At 46.5% G+C, this 24,093-nt stretch overlaps 1 protein-coding gene across 20 annotated transcripts in view; it reads left to right on the top strand.

The window, feature by feature from the left end:
- IRAG1 (inositol 1,4,5-triphosphate receptor associated 1) overlaps positions 1 to 24,093 on the top strand; it is a 157,559-nt gene that overhangs the window by 51,373 nt on the left and 82,093 nt on the right. The gene's annotated exons all lie outside the window — the stretch shown is intronic.

The raw sequence follows: 24,093 nt of genomic DNA, 5'->3' as shown, positions 1-24,093 counted from the left end.
TGTGACCCAAAGTTTAGGCACCCCTCTCCTAGAGTATGGTTGAGGGGAGGGGACGGGGTAGTCAGAGTTTGTCAGCTGGAAGCCAAGGTCTTGTGTCAGCAAATTCAGGGAGGGTCTAGAGTGAGCAAATCTTGTGTAAGGATCCCAGGGGATCCTGAAAGGAGTAAGACATGCTCCCTGCTCTCAAAAAAAAAAGTATAAATTACCCTCACGTCATAAACACCAAGAGGTACTACAGTATGTACAAGGGAGACATTGATTCAGGAGAAGGAGACATTGACTCAGTCTGGGGCCATCCATGAAGACTTCTCGGAAGAGAAGGTAGTTGTGGATCTGGCAGGTAGGTAAGAAAGAAGTGAGGAACTTCCCAGGAAAAGTACAGGGTTGGGAGAGTGGAGGGAGCGTTTCAGAGTGGGGAAGAGGTTAATATGGGTGGGGCACAGAGTATGCATGGACCCAGAGGGGAAGGTCATGGGAGAGACGCATAAAGGAAATTAGAGTCAGATGTAGAGCTTTGCAGGTGGATCTGAGGAAGTTGGGACATGATCTCCAGGCAGTGGGGAGTCAAGGCATCTTCTAAGCCTGTGTTTGAGAACAGTCAGTGCAGTAAAAGACTGAAGAACGAGAGACTGAGGACAGGGAGATGAGCTGTGGCATTGTCTCTGCAGAGGCCAAGGAACACCGCTCGCCCCAGAGCAATGGCCGTGGGAAGGGTGAACCTCCAAACATATTGAGCTTGGCATTTGCCAGGATTCTGGTTTGCCTAGAATAGAAACGGATTCAAATTAGATTAGCAAATTAGCAGAATGTTCTGGATCATATCATTGAGAGTTCTAGGGCAATCTCGGACATGGCTGGATCCATGGTCTCATTCCCTTGTCTCTCAGCTGTCCTTGGTATTAGATGTATTCTCAGGTGACCTCTCCTGTGTGGTGGCACTGTGGCACCTGCAGTTCCCAGCCTCTCCTTTCAGCAACGCTTGCAGCAAGAACTCCCCCAACAGTTCCAACAGAAGTCACCGAACTGAATGTATTGGCCTGGTCTGAGTCATGTTCTCATTCCTCAGTTACAACCCAGAGCTGGGAGCATGGGATATTCTGTGGGGCCAGTCCAGTGTTATAGCTCCAATCCCACAGTGGGGTCAACCACCCCCATCCCAAGCACAAGTATGATGAATATGCTGCTGTTGCCAGAAGAAGGGGGACTGGGGGCCACATGGGCAAAAATGCAGCTGCCCCACAAAGTACTGACTTTGTGCTGAGTCATTTACACATCTCATGTCATCCTCTCAACCATTCTGAGGTAGAAACCGTTATCTCCCACCGCATAGGAAGAAACCAAGGTGTAGACTAACTTATTCTCCCTCCTCACTCCTCCATCACTTTCTGTGTTCTGCGCTTCTGGAATCTCTTAGGGAGGCAAAGTGAAGCCACTAAGAGGCAGTACGAGCATCACAGCTAAGAACCTGAGAATTAAAGGACATGATCACAAAGATCAAATCACGATTCTCTAGGCAGAGAGATTCCCAAACTGCATTTAAATCAGGAACCCCATGCAGTGGTTACAGACTCTGGCCATTTAATTGTTAGATGGCAGGCCAGCCTCCATGAGGCAGGGGAGAGGCTTGTTTCTTGCCTCACTCCTGTCCATGAATAAGGCAGCTGAGAATCGTGGTTGATCAGTGGGTAGGAGAATGCAGGGTGTGAATCTCTAGGCATGGGAGTGTAACCTGGGCAAAGGTGGCCATTCCAGAGCATTCATTGCAGACAAACTTAGTAAAGACCGCAGCTTCCCACTCTTAGGAAGGCGCTGAATAAGAGGATGAAGGGGCATTTGTCAGTCAGGGAAGAGGGCGTAAATGGTGTTTCCTGCGTAGAGTACAGGATGTGCAAAAGCACTGAGGTAGGCCTAGAGTGACAAGTCTTCATGATGATGAAATTCCCTGAGATCCCCAAATAATTTTGTCAGAGAAAGACAAGCCACTGTGGAAACGACTCCCTTTGGCATCAGCAGCAGACCAGAGGCTCAGGGTTCCTCAGGTGACCTGCTTCCCCAGTCATCATTGTTAGGAATTAAATCCCAACTCAGTGATAGAGAGCCACCCAGGCCACTTCTGCAAGGGACCATTTCTGCCCTTCCAAGCCATTTGCAGGGTTAAAGTTCTTGGATCTGGTAACAGCAAGTGGCAGGCATGAATTAGCATTTCCTGTTTGGGAGGCAGTGCACGTGACACACAGGAGAGGGGAACCGGGCAGGAGCCAATGGAACCAGGAGAGCTTAATGGTGGCCCAGATTCTACTTGGGGTCTGACAAAGGCACTCTGGGTGAATGGGGACATTTTAGAAATGCTGACATTCCCAGGGGACTGGCCCAGTCCAGGGTGGAAAGCAATTTTAGATGCTCTGGCTACTATTTTTGGAGCCTGAATCACATTAATTCACTGCTGCTCCAAATGGTGCACAGCCAGGGAGATCTTCAGGGAGCCCAAGGGCTGTTTCCCAGCCCAGCACTGGTGCAGCCTGCCCAGAATCTGCAGGGCGGTGCCCACTCCTTCCTGCTCCGGGTCACTCTGCGTTTCCTATTCGTGTGCCAGTGCACGGCGTCCAAAGCCCCCAACATCTTCTCCAAAGAGAATCCTTCATATGAGGGGATGAACCCCCATCTTAGGATGTGACTTGGGGCTATTTCAGGAATATTGTGTAGCTTGGACTCTCGCTAAATCTGGAGTTAGGAGAAGAGGGACCCGGGCAAGAGATATCCAGAAACGTCCCTTGCCTTCCCTCCTCAGAGTTGGCTAAATCTGAGTCAGGCAGGGAGCCGACCCTGTGCAGGAAGCAGTCACTTTTCTGTTGAGCTTCAATTCCCTTTCATGTGCCTGTCAGCAGCAGAGAAGCCACAAGACAGGGGAAGGGGCAACATGTGATGCCTTTATTGGGCCAGGTCGCCAGGTCTGGATGGGATGGAAGGAGGGTGGAACAAAATGTGTTCTGGTGTTCTGGGAAGTTTCCAGCTGAAAGCCCAGAGGAGTGGTGCTGGTGTGCCTGTAATAGGTCACATTCCTCTCTGTTTCCAAAGCCAGTGCCTCCCGATGAGGGGGAAAGAGTACTGGGAAGCTCTGGAGTGAGGGATGAATCCTGTCCTTCAGCCTCATTTTATAGAGACTTCAGGGTGAGAACTGAAAGGTGTCACCCCCATTTGTGCCCATACTTGTAAAAACCCGTTTATTTGAATGTCTTTGCTAGCAGAACTCTAAATGCCTCAGATGAGGAATGGCGCTCCCTACAAAAATGAGTCTACCTTTGGGACATTTGTGCATGTGGAGTGTGGTGTGGGGTGTGTGTTGCATCTGTGCACTTCTGGAGCATCTTGAATTACTGCATCCCAGCTCTCGCTCTCTGTGCTTGCTTGCAAATTGCCTGCTTACTGCTATGTCTCTTACCTCTGAGCTCAGTGCCCTGGTCTACCTGGTTTACTACTGCACAGAGCTTGGCACTTGGTAGGCGCTCTGTAAATATTTGTTAAATGGAAGAACAGATGAGTAATCTGCACATTCGTCCCAGTGAGTCTGTCTTTCTTTTGGGGTGTAGTCTTGTCTCCATGTCTCTGTCTGTCTCTCTGAGCCCGTGTCCCTGTCCCTTCATCTCTATTTCTCTTAGTCTTCTTATTGTTGCCTCCTCCTCCATTTCTCCTCACACGAGCCCATCCTAGACACATAATCTGTCTCTTTCCCTCAACCTGTTTTCTTACATTATGTATCCTCAGCAATTTCAGAGATGGAAGGCACGTTATAAATCATCAAGCTTAATTTCTAATGTTTATGTTTGAGGAAGCTATGCCCAGAGAGGTCACAAGGCACTAAGGACCAAAGCTAGCTTCCTTCTCTTTTTTTTTTAATGGAAGTTAGAAAAAATTTTAAACAGCTTTGTTAAAATATAATCCACATGCCATATGACTCACCTACTTAAAGTGTACAATTCAGTGGATTTTAGTATATTCAGAGAGTTGTGCAGCCATCATGGCTAACTAATTCCAGAATATTTTTATCATCCAAAAAGAAACCCCACATTTATTAACAGCCACATCTCATTTCCCCATCCTCTCAGCCCTAAGCAACCATTAATTTACCTTCCATCTCTATAGCTTTCTCTCTTATGGACATTTTATGTAAATAAAATAATACGTATGGTTTTTTGTGACTGGCTTCTTTCACTTACCATAATATTTTCAAGTTCATCCTTTCATTCATTTTAAGTTTCATACTTTAGCATGAAACTTAAAACTTATATCATTACTTCATTCCTTTTTTTTGAGACAAAGTTTCACTCCGTCACCCAGGCTGGAGTGCAAGTGGCATGATCTCAGCTCACTGCAACCTTCGCCTCCTGGGTTAAAGCAATTCTCATGCCTCAGCCTCCTGAGTAGCTGGAATTACAGGCGCACGGCACCAAGCCCAGCTAATTTTTGTATTTTTAGTAGAGATGGGATTTTACCATGTTGGCCAGGCTTGTCTCAAACCCCTGACCTCAAGTGATTCGCCCGTCTCAGCCTCCCAAAGTGCTGGGATTACAAGTGTGAGCCACCGCGCCTGGCTCTTCATTCCTTTTTATGACTGAATAGATTCTATTGTATGAATATACCACATTTTATTCATCCATTAATTACTTTATGGACATTTAGTTTGTTTCCGTGTTTTGGCTATTATAAATAGTGCTGCTATGAACATTGTGTACGTGTTTTTATGTGGATATACATTTTCATTTCTCTTGGGTACATATCTAGAAGAATTGGTAGATCATGCAGTAATCCTATGTTCAACCTTTTGAGGAACTGCTAAGCTGTTTTCCAAAGCGGTTATGCCATTTTACATTTCTACCAGCAATATATAAGGGTTCTAGTTTCTTCACATCCTAGTCGACACTTGCTGTTACTTGTCTTTTTTATTTTAGCCACCCTAATGGGTGTAAAGTGGTATCTTATTGCTGTTTTGATTTGTATTTCCCTGATGGTTGATGACGTTGAACATCTGTTCATGTGCTTATTGGTCATTTGCATATATTCTTTGGAGACCTGTGTATTCAAATATTTTGCCCATTTTAAACTTGTATTACTTGTCTTTTTATTATTATAAGAGTTCTTTATTCAAGTCCTTTATTAGATATGCTATTTGCAAATTTTTTTCTATTCTGTGGGTTGTCATTTTACTTCCTTGATAGCATCACTTTCAATACAGAATTTTTTTTATTGCGATGAAGTCCAATTTATTTACTTTTTCTTTTGTTGCCTGCATTTACGGTGTTGTATCTAAGAAGGCATTGTCTAACCCAAGGACACCAAGATTTACTCACATGCTTTCACCTAAGAATTCTATAGTTATAGCTCTCCCATTTAGATGTTTTGAGTTAATTTTTGTGTATGGTATAGGAAGAGGTCCAACTTTATTCTTTTACATGTGGTTATCCCGTTGTTCCAGAACCATTTGTTGAAAAGACTCTTCTTTCCCCATCGAATTGTCTTGGCATCCTTGTTGAAATCAATTAACTATAAATGTAACGGCTTATGTATGAACTCTCAAGTCTGTTGCATTGATGTGTATGTCTCTTCTTGTATAGGGTAGAGTATCATACTATATTACGATAGTTTTATAGTAAGTTTTGCAATTGGGATGTGTAGATAATTTTTTTCTTCTTTTTAGTTTGTTTTGATTATTGTTGCTTCCTTGTGTTTCCATATGAAATTGGAATGAGATGGCATTCCAACAATTTAGGGCTTTAATTTCTTTCAAATATATTTCATATCTCTCAGAGTAAAAGTTTTACATTTATTTTGTTAAGTATATTTCTGGTTTTTGTTGTTGTTGTTGTTGTGTTTGTTGTTGTTGTTTTTAAGACAGAGTCTCACCCTGTCACCCAGGCTGGAGTGCAGTGGTGTGATCTTGGCTCACTGAAACCTCCACCTCCTGGGTTCAAGCGATTCTCATGCCTCAGCCTCCTGAGTAGCTGGGACTACAGGTGCGCGCCACCATGCCCTGCTAATTTTTGTACTTTTAGTTTAGATGAGGTTTTGCCATCATGGCCAAGCTGGTCTCAAACTCCTGGCCTCAGGTGATCCACCCACCTCAGCCTCCCAAAGTTGTGGTATTACAGGTGTGAGCTACCACACCCGGCCAGCCGTTGGGTGTATTCCTAAGTATTTATGCTTTTGATGCTATTGTGAATAGAATTGCTTTATTAATTTCATTTTTTGATTGTTCATTGCTAATGTATAGAAATATAATTGATTGTACTATATCAATCATATATCCTGCAGCCTTGCTGAACTCATTTATTAGTCCTAATAGTTTTTTAGTGGATTCCTCAGGATTTTGCATATATAAGATCATATCACCTGCAAATAGAGATAATTTTACTTCTTCAAAGGTAGAATTCTTGGGACCTAGTCTAGAGAATTTTTATTTCATTAGAAAGGTTCTGAAAGGAGTTTTGTGGTTAGCCTGGAAAAATACTAAAGCAATTATTCTCCAAAATGTATTGATCCCTATTTCAAAGATTAAATGTTTGAAACAGACTTGAATTTAAATCTGATATGGCTGAGAGATTCTATCAATAGCTATATTAGATTGTCAGAGCTACTGTATTAAAATATCACAAGCCAGGTGGCTTAAACAATGGAAATTTATTTTCTAACAGTTCTAAGGAAGTCCCAGATCAAGGTATCAGCATGTCTGGTTTCTTCTGCGGCCTCTCTCCTTGCTTATAGATGGCCACCTTCTCTCTGTGTCCTCATATGGTCTTTCTTCTGTATAGGAACATCCTTGGTGCCTCTACATCCAAATTTCCTCTTCTTATAAGGACACCAGTCAGATTGGATTAGGGTCTATTCTAATGGCCTCATTTAAACTTAATCACCTCTTTAAAGGCCCTGTCTCCAAATACAGTCACATTATTATGTACTGGGGGTTAGGATTTTGACATAAGAACTAGGAGGAGTATTGGGGGGCACAATTAAGCCCATAACAATAGCCTTCTTGGTTTTCCTTTGAGAGATCTGATTTCTGGTTAGTTGCAACTAGTGAAAACAGAATTTGTTAAATAACCAATTCACCGTGACCACCAAATGACAGTGACCTATGGCCAGAATTAGAAAGCACTGCCTATTTTCACTAAGCTAAAGGATCCTTGTGCATGGTTTTGCATGACCCTAGAACTCGTTTTAGTTAAGGACTACTCTAAAGCCAAGTCAAGGAGGGTGGATGACCAGCCATTAGACTCAGACATGTACATAACACCTAGAATTTGATTTACACTGCCGGCTTTAAAGTACTTCCAGATCCTGTTGTGTAAACAGTACGGTGACATAGTTGTATGAGGAGTCCCTCTGTGAAGTGAGCTTTATAAAGTTCTAAAATGCAAAATCTCACTCAGTTTTGTTCTCTGTTGGACTAAGGGTTAGTTTTGGAAGCTCAAGATGTAGCTACTCCTTGCTCTGCAATTCTTGCAAAAGCCAAAAACAAGGTGCTGCTGATCTCAATTGGTTATGTCAGTAGGAACTGAAAAGCAAGATTCCCATCCCTGTGATCCAGACTGAGCAGTCATCCCACCTCGGTTAGTGCAGCTGTCTATCTCCCTCTTTCCTCTGCTCTCTTTTTCAGCATTTATTTTTAACTCTCTTGGCCTCTGAGTGTTTTTATTGCCATCTGGCCACAAGCCCTTTTAGGAAGCAGGCAGTTATAAATCACCTGCTGGGAAATCAATAAAAGTCAGTTCAATCCACAGTTACACCGATTTGCCCCCAGATAACCAGGATCCTGCAGGCTCAGTATTTTATCCCATGGGGGTGTCCGCAAGGAGGGTGAAGGGTAAGGGGGGGAACTACTTTCTGAAAGAGAGGGTGGACTGCTGCTCCCAAAGGCTCAAGGAAGGGATGGACTTTGGCTTTCCTCCATGTGCTTTTCATCTGGCCTCGGGGGAGAGCTGAGTGTTTCCACTTCATCCAGCACAGAGTTTTCCACACCATGGCATTTTCTTATCTTCTGAAGATCTACTTTAGGGCTAAAGCATCTTCTTTAAGCCTCAAGAAAAGGCAGTAGAAATGAGTCGCTGTATTTGCTGGGGAGGACAGGGAATGTGCTACTGCAGCATGGAAGAGGGAAGACACTCTGTCAAGCTGCCTGTTGCCAGGCCACTGTTTTCACTCACCATGAGTTGGTTCATCCCTCTGGCTAGAACTCCAGGGAGTCAAGTCTGAAAGTTGTTATACAGAAGCTGAAAGCTAGGCCCCCTGTAAGGACCATGGGGACCGTTAGACCTTCCATTTGTACACTCCTGGATAATGGGAATATACTAACCTTTGAAGGGCTTCTTCCTCCCCTCTCTATCAGGGGAAATATTACAGCTGCAAAGCACAGAGTGCTGGGTTTTGGGTGGTGGGAGGCAGTGAGACTGCGGGATGCTGAAGCCAGGAGGGAGGCAGCCTCAGAGCCAGGTCTGCTGGCACTTACCCCATCTTCCCATCAGGGCTTTCAGGAGATGTGTGCATTTAAACTGGGTTAAAGAATTATTCACTTCAGTTTAACATATACCAAGCCCTAATTATATACCAAATGTTAGAGATACAAAGATGAGAAAGACTTAGTTTTAAAGGATGAACAGGAGTCTGCCATGAAGATCCTTGAGTGTCTCTCAGCCAAACAGGGGAGACGAAACTATAAAAAAATAATTGCAATTATGTTAGAGCAGGGTTGGCTAACTTTTCTGAGAAAAGGCAGCTAGTACATATTTCGGCTTTATAAGTCAGAGTGTCTGCCTCAACTACTCAATTGCCCTCATAGCATGAAAACAGCCATAGACAATATACAAATGAATGGTTTTGCTGTATTTTGATAAAAATTTATTTACAAAAACCATTAGTTGGTCAGATTTGGCCCAAAGGCCATAGTTTGTTGAACTCTGTGTTAGAGGAATGCCATCATAATATAGGAATAATAATAATAAAAGTTACCATTCTGTTATTTTGTGCTAGACACTGTATATCTAATTTACATACATTTACATACTTTTCAAATTTGAATATTTTTCATAATAATTTGTGAGGACATTGAAATTCAACAGCCAAAGTCATAGAGCTAGAAAGTGGCAAATAGAAGGTTAAAGTCTATGTTTCCAACTAAACAATTTAAAATGCTGAAAGGAAATGGGGCAGAGGGTTTAATCTGGTGAGAATCATAAGGTGGCTCCTGAAGGATGAGTAGGGTCTTTCATGGAGACAGATGGAGGGATGGCCTTCTAGGCAGAGGGAGTGACACTGAGGTTTGATAGCACGTGGAATATTCTGGAAAGTGAGCATTAGGTGAGGCTGGGGTGCAGGATACCTTGGTGTTAGTGGCTGGAGAAAAACAGAGAGGTTTGGCAGTCTCAGAGCAGAAAGTTTTGCATGAGTGCCCAGGAACCTGGACTTCATCTGTGGACCAGGGCTTCTCCAGCTCTGGTCTTTGGATCAGATTCCCCTTTAGGGGCTTTTAGCCATACAGATTCCCGGGCCCTATTCCCAGATATTCTGAGTCAGTCTATCTGAGAAGGGTGTAGGAATCTTCATTTTATCAAGCACCTCAGATGCTTCTAGTAAGCAGCCAGACTTGGGAGTCAGCACACAGAAAGCCATTGAAATATTTGACTTGAGGGAGGCCTGCGACCACAGCTATGTTTTAGAATTCCAGCTGTGTGGAAGATGGATTACTTCATAGGAGAACCACCCTCCACCTACCCCAGGAGTCGATTTTCTGGTTATCAGCTTTTCTCATCTGGACATGTAGAATGAATAGGGCTGCAGGATGGCTAGATTTTTATGAGTAGGGAATTGGGAGGTAACTGAGGCAGTAAGAGGATATCAGGAAAGCATTGAGTAGCGGCTCCCTCCCTCCTGTCCTGGGGCCCCTGCCCAACTTGGGCCTTCCAATGCTGACCTGCAGGCTGAGCAGAGCAGAGCTGCTGCTCCCAACCAGTCCCAACCACAAAGCCTGCCAGCCATACCCCAGCCAGCATTCCAGCCCAGGGCCCTAGAAGGCCTTTGCTTTTCCCAAACTCTGCCAACCCTAGAGGAAGGGCCCTGTGTAGGGGATCCAGAAGATCAGAGGAAAAGAGATGAAAGGCCACGAGAACAATGTCCCAGGACTTTGGGGCTTCTGGGATCCAGGGTGACTCCAAATTAGGTGCTTTAAAAACAAAAAAAAAACTTCTGTTCTATAAACATAAGTTGTCATATTAAAAATATCTACATTCCTCTACATTCTATCATAGCATTAATGAAAAAATCATTTTATAACTAGGAAATACCAACTGTGGGCACAGGAAAGAGGGGTGTCTGAGCCGACGTAAGGAGCCTGGGGGCCACCCTCGGAAAATGTTCCCCAGGGTGCAGGAGCTCCACTCAGGCCTTGGTAATGTTGCTAGTGTGATCCAAGAAAACCCTGCCAAAACCCAGTGATTTCCCAGTGCCTATGCTCCTTGTGGAACCTGGGCCAGGAAGGGGGTCTGCTCACCTGCCTGCCCACTCACAGCCCAGAACAGCTCCAGCAAAACTGCTGAGGCATCTCCAGGCAGTCCCTGGCCTTAACCTGCCCTCAGAGCTCTCTTTACTCAGTCTTTTCTAAAAACAAGAAAATACTTCACGAGAATGACTCAGCTTAACCCGTTGGATAAACTCTATGCTATTTACCAGTTAACTTAAGCAGAGCTATTGCATGTATAACAAACTGCAGGTTAACAAAGAACATATGTAAATCTGATTGTTAGGGATGATACCTTCTCCACGATGACAAACTGGTGAAGCCTTAGCCAGAAAAACCTCTTCTGGTCCTGTGTTAGCATTTCATTTTTGGTTGAAGTTGTTGCTGCTGCTGTCGCCCGGCTCTGTATTGACCTAGAAGCCTTCATTATGGTATACTGAGCAGAACCCTGGGCTTGGAGTCAGGCTCCCCTGAGCTCAAACCCTATTAACATTACTTAGTAATTGTGATGTCTGAAACAAATTACTTCACCTTTCTGAGCTTCAATTTTCTCACCTGTAAGATGGGAATAATCGTACCATGCAGGGCTGTTATAAGGACTGGATAAGATAAAGGATGTAAAGAGTCAGGTAGAGCACCTGGTACAATAAATGTCAGTTTCTCTCCTGCTAATGCCTCAGAATTACTCCCAGACCATCCCCACCTCTCCATGGTGGAAAAATGACTCCCCTGGGGAGAAATTCTCTATGGTTACTTCCAATCTCATATCATTAGGCAGTCACAGTTGCGCATGCCCATTTAAGCAGTAAGACCTTGAAATACATGTGCCTCTAATCACCAAAGCTTGCTGTTGGGAGAGCCATTCCCAGGCTCTACCCTCCCGGCTTCCACCCACCCCTGCCATTGCATATCACTGTTCGCCATAACCTGTTCTCAACTTGGGTCTAAAGACTCAGCTAATGCAGCTGTTTGCATACATCTGGATAACCAAGGGACTGCTCACTTTTACTTTATCACGTGTCTTCTTGTGCACACACCCACCATCCTGCAGTTCAGCTCAGAGTCTATTGGTGAAAAAAAGACCCTGGCCAGGATCCACAGCTGCTCCCACCCTGCTGCTGGCCTCAGTCGGCAAGGTGTGAGCTTCCTTCCTGTCCTGCACATGGGAGTCTCCACCCTAAACTCTGGTGCTGGGGTTCCAAGCACAGGGCTGTGAGCCTGTTCACACAGCCAATCATTGTCCAGGTCTTGGGGTCTGCTCTTCTGGGGAGGGTTGAGAGTGAGAGCCTATCCAGCTCTGAGCTGAGGGATAGGTAGGTGGAGTGGTCGCCCCCAGGAAGTAATGATGTTTGAAAATCATTTGAAGGTTGAAATTTGACTCAACAAACATATCTTGGTTTGTACCAGTCTATCTTCTAGGCAGGAACATGGAGGTTGGTCAAACCGAGTCACTCCTCTGGAGCCCTAACAGTTTAGATGTGTGTATTAGTAAAAAGAAGTGGGGACAGGCATCCTGGAGAGGTGGGAGAAGGTTCTGTGTTTGGGCTGGGGTTTCTGGCCAGATGCTGGGCCCACCAATGGTAGCAGGGAATGCAGAAAGAGGAACAGGTTCTGAGGAAAAGGGCATGGTGATATTCTAAGTTAGGGAATAACTTAGGGTAAGCTCATCAACTCTAGATCTGAGTTCCCAGCTTAAACTCTCAGGGTTAGGGTTAGGGTTAGGGTTAGGTAAGCAGCAGAATAGAGAGGTGAGAGAAGACTTTGGTGCCAAGAAAGTCCCCACAGGCAGCATTATAAAGGATAGGCTGTTTGCACCAGTTGGAACTCTTTATTGCAAGTGCCAAAAAAGCTCGTACAAGCCAGCTTAAGAAAAAAGGGGTATTCATTGGTTCTCAAAACAGAAAAGGCTGGGGATATCAGGCATGGCTTGATCAGGATCTGAGAAGATAGCCTCAGGACCTAGTTTCTTTCTGGCTCTTAGCTGTGCTCTGTCTCACATCGATTCCATCCTTAGACAAGTTCTTCATCATCTTAAGAGGGATTCTGCTTTCACCCTCTGAAACTCAAGGCTGCAGTTAAGGATGGCTTTCCCAGGATGCCCAGTAATGTCTTCTTGCATCTCATTGGTTCTTGTCAGCTCACATGCTCACCCTCCAGCCAATCACTGTGATCAGGGGGATGTGATGGCTGCTTCCAGCCCTGGGATGCCAGGAAGGCCCCTAACTTCCTACTGTGTGACTGCTTTCAATAGGCAACGTGAACTTGAACTCATGGGGCAGAAAGCAGGGCTCAGGCTGGCAAGTTAGCCCAGCCTTTACTATTGAGATGGAGAGACTGAGGCCTGAATGGTGAAGGAACTCATTCCTACACAGGCAGTTAGCATGGCAGTCTGCTCTTCACTCCCCACAAGGCCCTGTCCCTGAACCCCTATCTCAATCCTGCTGTAGCTTTCTGTAGCACGCTTTACACCAGACTTTGCCCAGCAGCCCAGCCCAAGGTTATTGGGCCTATTTCCATGGCTTTGGAGAACTGGGATTCCCAGAGTGGAGATGAACAGGAGGCGGGGACCTGAGCTGGGGTGCTCCATCCCAGCAGGGAAGAACACTCTCTCCTGCTGGTCTTAGATGATCACAGTCGCAGCTGCTTCCTGTCTACCCCAGGGGATGCCGTGAGAAGGACTTCCAGTTCCTCGGAGAGGGGCTGCGTCTCGGCTGGTGTTGTTCTTGTTGGCTGTGCTGGCCCTGAGGAAGAGCTGGGATCTAGAATGATCAAGAGCACTGCCCTGTCAAAAAACATCTCCTAATACCCTTGTTCTGTCTTTGCTAAGATTAGAGAAGCATAGGAATAAGCTCTCTCTAAGGAAGAGCCAAACATCCCATTTTGGGCAGAGGAGACCCAGTGTTTAATCCTGACTCTGCCTTCTGACTGTGTGACCTAGAGCGAGTCACTTTGCTTGTCTAAGGCTCCATTTCCTCATCTGTAAAATGGACAAGTAATTCCTTTCTCACAGACCTGAGATGGTTCAAGAGCTAGCGTATCTACATTGTGCTGGGTGTGTAGTAGGCCATGTGAAAAGTGAGGCTTGATTCCTAGAGTCCTTGCTTTCAAAAGAAGAGATCCACCAGGTATTGAGAACTTTCTCTGTACCTGTGTTATGTTCCCAGGACAAAAGAAAGCTATCTGCCCTCAGGCTTTGCAAATGAGAAACAGAAACCACTGCTTGGCAGATTGGGATAGCCACACAGTGCTGTCATAGACCAGAGGAGAATATAGCTTCCAGGAGAGGTCAGGGAAGCCTTCCTGGAGGAGGTGGCCTTGGAGGACACACCCCAGAGCCCCAGTGCCCAGCACAGTACCTAACACATAGGAAGCACTCAACAAGCTTTTCTAGAATGCGTGAATGATTTAGGCAGGCACCATGGAGGCCATCTTTTCCTTCTGACTTTCCCAAACCAGTTCCTACATAGATTCCTATATTCCTATATGTATTCCTACAGGTTCCTAATAGATCCTGATGACCTCTTCCTAGAAGAAAACTAGGAAGGGAAGGGGAGATGATGGAGAAGTAGGAGGAACTGAATGAGAGAGGCACACTGGGAACTGGGTGTTAATTTTCTTTTCTTTTTTTGCTTATTTGTTTATTTATTGGGCTGTGGTGTTGCCAAGTCAAGGAAGCTTTATTTTTATTTGGAACAAAGTTTCTAAAGAATCCAAGGCAATAGGGTGGTCTAGATGGCCCTTGACAGATCTCTGGGCCTGGACAAAACACCAGCTTGCCTTTATCCATCCTTGCTCCCATCCTAAGAAAAGGGCATCTTCAGGTTCAGAGGCCAGGAGATCCAAGGAAGAGGCCGTTGGCTCAGATTCAGCCCACATGTTGGCTTCTGAAAGAACCAAGGCCATCAAGGCCTAGTGCGATCCCATCAAGTGGGTGCAATGCCTCCTGCCTTCTGCCCGAAATAAGGTACATTTCCCAGAGGTCTGCTTCATGGGAATGGGCAATCCCAGGTGCTGGATTGCCAGGACCCCTAATACGAGAGTCTGTGCCTTTGCCGGAGCAGGAATCAAGCCATGAGTCCAGGTCTGGGTTTAAAGGCAATGACCACCTTGCAAAGCCTCCCGGCTCTGCTCTGTCAGGAAGGAGGTGGTTCCAGAGTACCACAGCAGCAGACGCGAGGGTGCTGCCGCATTTGAACACACATAACCAACTGTTTGAGGAAATGCTTTGGTCAGCATTCCAAGCGGAGCCAGAGGGGCTGGTGGGGCTGCTCTGTGGTCTTCTGTTAGGCTTAGGTTAAAGCTAGAAGAGCCATTGATAAGTTAATCTGAAAACTCACTTTGCAAATTACTCCTGGATGGTAGGACAGAAGCATGAAGGTGTCAGAGAAGGAGGCCCTGGCCTTTTGTGAGGTTTTAGTTGTAGAATACTATGGGAGAAATTTGCACATCTGTGTGGCAGAGAAGACATGAAACCCAGGTACATCATCGAGAGGAAAACTTGGCCATTAACCTGGGGAAGCTCAATGAGAATGAGGGCAGGCAAGGCCACCCACTTGCTTATATAGCAACCCAGATGATGGCTAAGTTTTGTATTTTTAGTAGAGATGGGGTTTCACCATGTTGGCCAGGCTGGTCTTGAACTCCTGACTTCAAGTGATCCACCCGCCTTGATCTCCCAAAGCCCTGGGATTACAGGCATGGGCAACTGCACCCAGCCTATGTAAAACCTTCTTCTCTGCTTTTTAGAAATATGGTGTCATTCATTTATTAACTCAATAAACATTTAGTGAATGCCTATTCTGTGTTTGACCCTGTACTGGAGGCAGGTCATAAAAATATGAATATTATAAGAATATTCATAAAGCTATGAATAAGGCAGAGTCTCTGCTCTTGAGGTGTTCAAATTCTAGTTGGGTTGAGTTCTGGGCAAAGTACCCTGGGAGGATAGGGCAGTAGGCTGAATACTCCCCCCTCCCCAAGATGTCTACATCCTAACCCAGGAACCTATGAAGATGTTACCTTAAATGGCAAAAGGGCCTTTGCAGATATGATTAAATTGAGAATACTTAGATGGAGATTACCCTGGATTAACTGAGCGGGTTCAATGTAATCATGAGTTCTTATAAGGAGGCAGGACGGTGAAAGTCAGAGGAGAAGGAAATGTGAAGGGGGAAGCAGAGATCAGAGGGGAGAAAAGATGCCAGCGACTCTGCTGGCTTTGAGGATGGAGAAAAAAGGGTCACCAGCCAATGAATGTAGGCAGCCTCTAAAGCTGGAAATGGCAGAAATGGATTCTCCCCTAGAGCCTCCTGAAGAAGCACAGCCCTGCTGATGCTTAGACTTTAGCCTGCTGAGATGGATTTTGAACTTCTGACCTCAAGAATTGTAAGATAATGTATTTGTGCGGTTTTAAGCCACCAAATATGTGGAAATTTGGTACAGACGCAGTAGGAAACTACTACAGGAAGGGAGTAACTTTTCCTGAGGTGAAGAGGAGGAATGGGTTTATGAAGGAGAAGATATGTGAACTGGGTCTTGGAGGACAAGTAGGAACCCATAAAGTATAGAAGGAGGACAGAAGGCAGCCCAAGTATAAGCAGGAGGATGTATGCAAAGGGTGTAAAAAAGCAGGGCATGTTTGGAGGTTGGCTTTTGGTCCACTGTGGTTGGGGCATAAGGTGTACAAAGGCTGAAAGAGGGGATCAACCTCGAGAGAGGGGCTAGGAGCTTGACTCAGAACTGGCCCCCCAATGGTAAAAGGGAATCAATCCTCAAAGAGTTTATGAAGGGGAAGGATGATCCAATTTGTGTTTCAGACAGACTGCTCTGGTATCATTATGGAGGGTCATTGGAAGGGACCAGGCCAGAGGTAAGGAGACAAATGAGGCTGTTGCAGTGACTCAGGTCACACAGAGCCATGGGCAGGGGTTCCAGGGATGGGAGGAAGGGCATTTCTGAACTAGGATTGACGGGACTCAGAGTCATCTAATTGAATGTGGAGGGTGACAGAAATGAAGGAGTCACGGTGACTTCTAGGTTTGTAGCTTGAGTGCCATTCTCTGGGGCACAGGAGGAGTGGGCTGGGGAGGGAAAGAAACAATGAGCTCTGTCAGGGATGTGTTGAGTGTAAAGGATTCATGGTCCACTTGGGAAAAGTTGTCCAAAGACAATTGGCAATGAAATCTCCATAACTATGCTATCTTGGGGTGATATTAAAGTCATCTGTGTTCCTTCTGCACCCTGGTAGGAGCAAGAATCAGGGAGCCTGGGGCTGAGTGGCTCAGTGGTGTGCTGGCAATGTTTCACGGCCAGCTCTCTGGGGGGAAAAGGCCCTGATATGTACATAGCGTTTGCCAATTTCCATGGTATAGATACTCCCACTATGACCAATGGCAAGCTACTAACTCACCCTCACTGATCATGGAACTGAGAAGAGATGGGCAGTAGCAAATCATTATATAGTTTCCGCTATGCAGAGACAATAGAAATAAATCTTCAGAAGAGCATAGATAATAGTAAAATGTAGTAAAATAATTAAAAAGCAGTTATTTTGAGTATTTATCTCCTTTTTGTTTAATGTGAGTTCATGTAATTTATTTTTTAATAATGTCTGTGTTTAACCACCAGTTCACAAAATTCTTGAAAATTACATTAGACTCTTACGAGCTGGAACAAGCAGGCTCCTGTGCACCACTAAAGAGATTCCTCCAAAGTACAAGTTAGAAGGGCCCAGAAATCCACCTACTTCTCAGGCTTAGTGACTCTCTAAAGTCACCCATGTGGGGAGGCAGAGCCAAGCCTAGGGCCTAGGAGACAGTTCCTGATCCTCCATGTCTTCCTGGAGACCCCTCGGTGCCCTGCCCTTTATGGGATCTCACAGGCCCAGAATGCCGTGTGGTCCTTGACCCCAGGATGATGACTCATGTCACTCTTGAGTGAGTGACTCAGGGAAGAGGCTGCTGAGCAGCCTGGAACAAACAGAACTGGGCAAGATTTATATCTGCTAGGCGCTAAACGGGAGGCTCAGATACTTTGCTGCTATTCTCGGTGCCTTTGAACTGCCTCCGATTGAGCAATTGTACATATTTTGAAGAAGAAAAAATTTTTTCAAGTGGACCTATTTTTAAAAAAAGAATTCCTGAAGGGAACCAGCTGGAGAGGAAACCTGGGGAGATGTTTAGGCTTATTTCCTGTCATTGGTCTGAGCAGGTGCTGGCTCCTTCCCAGGGCACCCCCAGCCAACAAAGCCTATACGAGATCCACAGGAGCGGAGAGCAGGGCTGGAGAAAATCGGGCCCTAAGAAGGTTTCCCACAGAGGTGCAAACCCCAGGATTGTCGGGGCTCTCAGGGCCAGCCTCCCGAAACGTGACTTTGTTTAGGGGACGCAGTCTTGGGGGAAGTGACTTCCACTTCCTCATCCTCCCTTTTCTGTTGCCATTGAGGCTTTCTCCCTGCATCTCCGCCCTACACCACTCCTGCTCCTGCACGATTCCCTTCAATCCAGATCCACTTTCAGGAGAGAATCCTGGGGCTTCCACCACACACCGGGGGGTGGCTGTGCCCCCTTCAGTCACTCACTTACCCACTTGTTCAGCACAGCACAAATACCTACTTGGCCAGACACTGTGGCTGGCTCTCTTCCAGGAGGGATTCCACACTAGGCCTCATGTCTCACCTGTGGAACAAAAACCTCTGTTTTGGGGGGAGTCATCATGAGTACAGGGATAGTGGAAAGAACTGGGGCTTTGAAACCAGACCAACCTGGGACTGAGCACAGCCCAGACCTGGGACTAAGCACAGCACAGATCTGGGGCAAGCACAGCACAGACCTGGGACTGAGCACAGCACAGACCTTGGGCAGCCACAGCACAGACCTGGGACTGAGCACAGCACAGACATGGGGTGAGCACAGCACAGACATGGGGTGAGCACAGCACAGACATGGGGTAACCACAGCACAGACCTAGGACTGAGCACAGCACAGACACGGGGCAAGCACAGCAAGGACCTGGGACTGACCACAGCACGGACCTGGGACTGAACACAGCACAGACATGGGGCAAGCCCAGCACAGACCTGGGACTGTCCACAGCAAAGACCAGGACTGAGTCTCTTTTACTTGCAGGAGACAAATCTGGGAGCTCTGAGCCACTAGGATGAACACCAGAGTCTCTCTGAGCCTTGGCTTGGTTTTGTTGATGCTGTGCATGCTTAGAGAACTCAGCTGCCCTGTTTGGAGAATGGCGAGGGCACTGAGTGGACTCTATGTACCAGCACCTTGCATGTATTTCCTGATTTAATCGTTACAACAACGCTAAAAGGTGGGTGCTGTTACCTCCATTTTCAAATGAGGGAACTGAGGCCAGGGGAGATTTATCCAGCAAGGGAGAGGCAGAGGAAGGATTAGAACGGAATCTGCCAAGCAACAAAGCCCCGTGAGCAGGCCAAGGTTAGGAAGCAGGATGGGGCTTTCCCGAGGCAGGCTTCCCATCCGGCTCACTTGTGGAGTCGCGGAACCCAGCTCTGCAGTTGGCCAGGCCCAGGGGACCCCCAGAGGCACCTCCCAGCACTTTCAGCAGATCTCCTGTGGGGAGCATCCTCTCTCCTGCGAGAGTGACCATGAGAGCAAGAACAATGACGAGTCACTGCCGAAGGACGCCTGCTTTCACAGCACAGACACAATGGCTTACGCTTTACTATGAGCAAAACCGTCAAAATGAAAAGTCAGAAAGCTGCCACATGCAGCCGGGCTCGGGGCGTGGGGGCTCTGGGGACTTTTCTGACTCTGCCCCTCACTCATAGGTGTGGCCTTGGTCACATGCCTGCCCCTCTGGGCCTCGGTTCCCCATTGGTAAAAATGGGTGCAGGGGTAAGACTGGTGAGTTCTCAGTGGTCCCTCCGTCACCCTCTGGATTTGCAGAAGGGCTAAGAGAGCTCCACGTGCAGTCACCCCCAACAATTCCCCCCATCAGTTGTCCATCTAGAGATAGACCCGTGGTATTAATAGCAACCTAATCTCTTTCACATTCTTTGTGCTGCTAAAATGAAAGCAAAAATTCAAAGCTGGAAGAACAAAAAAACTCCCTTCTGAGAATACTGAGTCACTCCAGAAAGGTCAGTGGAGGCTAGGTTAACCCATTGTTTCCCGAAAGGGCTTCTTGGCTCTTCCCTCAATGCTCAAAGATTCACAGAGAGAATCTGAGAGCCACTTAGCTTACAGGCTGTGCTCCTGGGATACTGTGGTTTCAGAGAGGAGTTTGGTCTCTCCTAGGCAGGTTGCAAGGCTCTGGGAGAGGCATCTTTGGCACCATGATGAGAGGCTGCTGCTGCCTGCCGAGAACAGGCTTGGCCCTGCAAGGAAGGGGAGCATCAGACCCAGATTCGGTGAATTCCCAGCACTGCCATTCATGAGCGATGACATTGGGCAAGTCTCTGGGCCTCTGTTTCCTCATCTGTAACGTGGGTCTAACTTTAATGTTAATAATAATAGTACTTACTCTCCTCATCTCACAGGGCTGCTGACAGCACTGAAAGAGATAGTCTCTGTAAATTCTGTTCCTGAACCGTGCGTCCCGATGATGGCTCTATACTTTCTGGGATACAGTAAGGCCTTTGAAGCCTACAAGGCAGGGGCGGCCTCCGCTTCCTCCACCTGCTGCTACCACCTACCAGAGGACATACAGGCTCAACTGTAGGCCACTCTTTAGCCCTCATAAGACCCTGGCCCAACAACCGAAGTGTAGGTCCTGTTTCCTCCCCTCTGCCTCCCACCATCCTTAGCCTCACTGGGAGTACTCACTCCAGCCCTCCCCCACTGGGAGGCAGGGCCCCCGTGCAAGTCTTTTCTGCCACACTCAAGCAGAACTCCTGGTGAAGAAGCCAGAGTGGAAGAGAGGAAAGATGGCGGGCCTAGGAGTCAGACTAGCCTGGATTATAACCCTTCACCAGCTACTTACTAGCTGTGTGATCTTGAGCAGGTTGCGGAACCTCTCTGAGCCCTAGATCCTTAATATATTAAATGGAAATAATAAAACCTATCTCATGGGGGTTAAAGAAAATAGCACTTGAAATACATTTAGCATAGTGTCCGATGCTCAGTAGGCGACTTAGAAGTAGCTGAAGAATGAAAGCATGAACAAAAGCATATTAGTTTGTTTTCTTTCACGAGCAGGGGCAGATAAAATATTTAAATATGGTTTAGGAACTTCTAGCCTCTTCAGTTGCACAAATTACTGGATAGTTATCCCAGCAGAGTCTCTTGGAAAATTTGCACCAGATACAAGGGTAGCTGAACCAGTCAAGTTGTTTCCGTTTCTGCACCTCAGTTTCCCGGCCTGTAAAATGGGCCAGGTTCTAGTTAGGCACTAGCTGGAGGCAGAATGAGTAGAGTCATAAAAGCTGATTAGCTCTTGGCACTGGCCTACCTAACCCTTTCCGAACCAGACTGGAGAGGCAGCAAGAAGGGCCCTGAAAATGGGTTAAAGAAGGAACAGCTTGAAGACCAAACATTACTAAATATTTTTTCCTTTTATGGGTTGGTGCTCTAGATCAGCACTTCCTGGAGATTATATTCTAAACTTTGCAGTGATGGATGTGAGGTCCGTGTGCCCACAAGCTCCAGCAGAACCCAGATGTCACCCTGGGGGAGGGACTCTCCTTTTACCTTGCTATTTTAAGCAGCGAGTTTATAATAATGGATGGGAGAGACAGCAAACAGGGCAGGAGCAGCGTGGGAATGGCCCCTGCAGGCAGGGCTGCTGGGGCTCCCCCGAGGAGCCTGGGGTTCCATCTTGTCAAGAGTGGGGCCTCAGCCAGCATCCACTCTACTTTTATGTTGTGGCAGCTGACATCTGACTTAATTCATTTGTTCTATTTTGCTTTCTGTCACAGGGACTGACTTAAGCTCTTTTTGGAAGAGAGGGAGGTGGAGGAAAGAAAGTAGAGGGTTAAAAAATGAGGTATTTCTCATGAGACTTCAGACCATAATCCCAAAATCCTGGGATGGAATCGTCAGGTCTTTCAGTTTGTTGTAGCTAAAAAGAGTCCAGGATTTCAGGGACTCCCAGAGTTAGAAAAGGCCCCTGAAGTGGTTCGGAATCCTGTGACCCTTGTCCCAGGCTTTACCAGAACCCTCCAAGGAATGGGGAGCTCACTACCTTAAAGAACAGCCAGCCTGTTTCATCTTCAGGTGGTTCCAACCACTAGAAGGTCGTCCCTTGCCTTCATCTGACCTTTCAGTCATTAGTTATGACATCCATTCTTTGGGGACAGTAAAACCACATGAATGCTTTCCAAACATCTGAGAAGAGATTTTTATTTCTCCCTGCACTTCCTCTTCTCCGGTCTAAAGTTCTCTAGTTCTTTAAACACAAATTTTTGTTCTCCTTGCTTCCTGCTTCCCAGGTTCAAAACATGTCCCAATTTGTCTAAATCCTTCTTAACAGGCAGAGCACAATATACTTTGTGTAGATTAAGACAAAAGAAAAGTGGAATAGTCACCTCCCATGTTTTAGAAACCATGCCCCTGTTAAGACAGCCTGGACCTGTACATACATCACACGTAATTTTAAAAGGTTTCCTACGAGATGTAGCCAACTTCCTTTAGTAGAATCAGGTTTGTGGCTAGTCTTTTGCTACCCTCAACCCCTGTTACCAAATACTTTACCCAGCACCACTGATGCCACTGCTGCTGAAATCCAAGTAAAGATGATAGAAATTAATCACAGAGCTCACCTTTGGGTGAACCTGATGCTCAGATTATTCATACAGTAAGAATTTGGCATGGAAGACACAGACAGCATGCCCTGGCCCCGTAGTTCTCATTCCCAAGAGCCAGGTGAAGTCTGTCCAATGTGGCTTCTCCCCATCCTGTCTTATCTTCCCCACTAGACACCCAGCTAATCTGTTCCAAGAAATTCCACTCAGCATTTGTGTTCACGGCTCAGCTCAAACATTTGTAATGTGAAATATTTGCTAAAATCATGTCCCACTATCCCAATTTCCACAGGTAACCCTTTTCTGGGGTCCTGCAACTTCTCACTTTCAAAATATTTACCCCATTATACTGTTCTCCAGCATCTCCTACCACTGGGCTCTATGTTCCTTGAGGGCCAAGCTTATCTTTATGTCACCAGCCCCTTGCACAGGCCTGGTAGAGTAGGTGTAAAATTTTGGCAGTGAAAGAATGAATGACTCTATGGATGGTCTACTTGAGATTTCTTGAGGTGACCAGTAGGGGTCACCCTAACTGTTCCAGAGCTGTGTGGGCTAACTTGTTCATTGCAGAGAAAGACAGCAATCAAGATGGTGGTCACCTTGACCAATCCTGGGGCTAAAAGTCCCTAGTTCTTTAAACATAAATCAACAATCATTCTTTGCTGAATCTTTTGGGTACCTAGGATGAATCTGACACCTTGCCTAGCTCAAGGAGCTCAGTCCAGGAGTCTAGAGGTATGTGTGTTGGCTGGGGGAGTGTGGGGGGTCTGTCAGAGCTGGGCTGATGGCAGCTCAGGCCTTTTCTCCAGCACTCTGACTCTAGGGACTTTCCGAGCCCTTTCTGAAGGACAGGAAGAACACCAAATATTATGGGAGGTGGCAGGGCTTTCCGGTTCTTCCTCCTACAGCCTCCAGCAGTCAGCAGTACCTTCCAGAGGACCTGGAACACAGTTGGTGCTCAGTAAATGACAGTGTCCTTCATCTCCAGCCCCACCCACCATGTCCCATCAGCCAAAGGTCACCTCACTATGTTATCTGCATGGTGGTCTTAATCTACTGTGCAGTGGAGCAGCTCCTTCGGGGAATCTCTAAAAGTTGCAGAACCAGGCCAGTTGTTAGTTCTATAGATTCCTGAAGGTATTGCCCACCCCACTAATAGAAGAAGGAGGGAGTTTAAGGATGGGGAGAGGCCAGGCAGAGCCCTTGGAGCTTCGGCCAAGCTTCCTGGGCTGCAGACCCCTGTGCAGGTGGCCTCTGTGGGAACTACTCTGAACTGAGTGTGTTTCATCCTTGGAGCATCCTGCTTGGGAGGCATTCTTATCTGTTTTGACAAGAAAACTGGGACTCAGAGATGAAGCCAACTTTCCAAGGCCACATAGCCAGTGAGTGGCAAAGTGAGGACTCACACCGAGATATCTGGTTCCAAAGCCTGTGTTCTTTCTACATTGCTATCCTGCCTTTCCCTATGGAAACCTGGCATTGCTAGTCTCCTCTTCTAAGAGGAAGCAGAGGAGCTAGACCCACTGGCTCAGGTCTGTTGGCAGGATCATACTCCTAGGCATCTTGACAGACAAGAAGCACGAAAGAGTAGTGGAGCATGTTTTCAGTTACAAGGAACAAAAACCCAACACAAAGTGATTTCAACACCAAGAGGCTTAATTGTTCATGTAACCGGCTAGTCCAGGAAGTGTTCAGGCTTCAGGCACACTTTAATCAGGGCTCCAGTTCTGTTTCTCTGCAGGTCCCTTCGCTCTGCCCCCCTCTGTCTGGCTTTCCTCATGGAAGCAAAATAGTGTCCGTAGCACCAGGTCTCATATCTTCACACTCCACCACTCAGAGCAGGAGAAAGCATCTGGTCCTAGAACACTACTTTAAG

The sequence above is a fragment of the Pan troglodytes genome, chromosome 9, assembly GCF_028858775.2.
Source record: "Pan troglodytes isolate AG18354 chromosome 9, NHGRI_mPanTro3-v2.0_pri, whole genome shotgun sequence".
NCBI classification, from domain to species: Eukaryota; Metazoa; Chordata; class Mammalia; order Primates; family Hominidae; genus Pan; species Pan troglodytes.
Note: the sequence above shows the minus strand (reverse complement) of the source record. Positions and strands in the feature narration are given on the sequence as shown.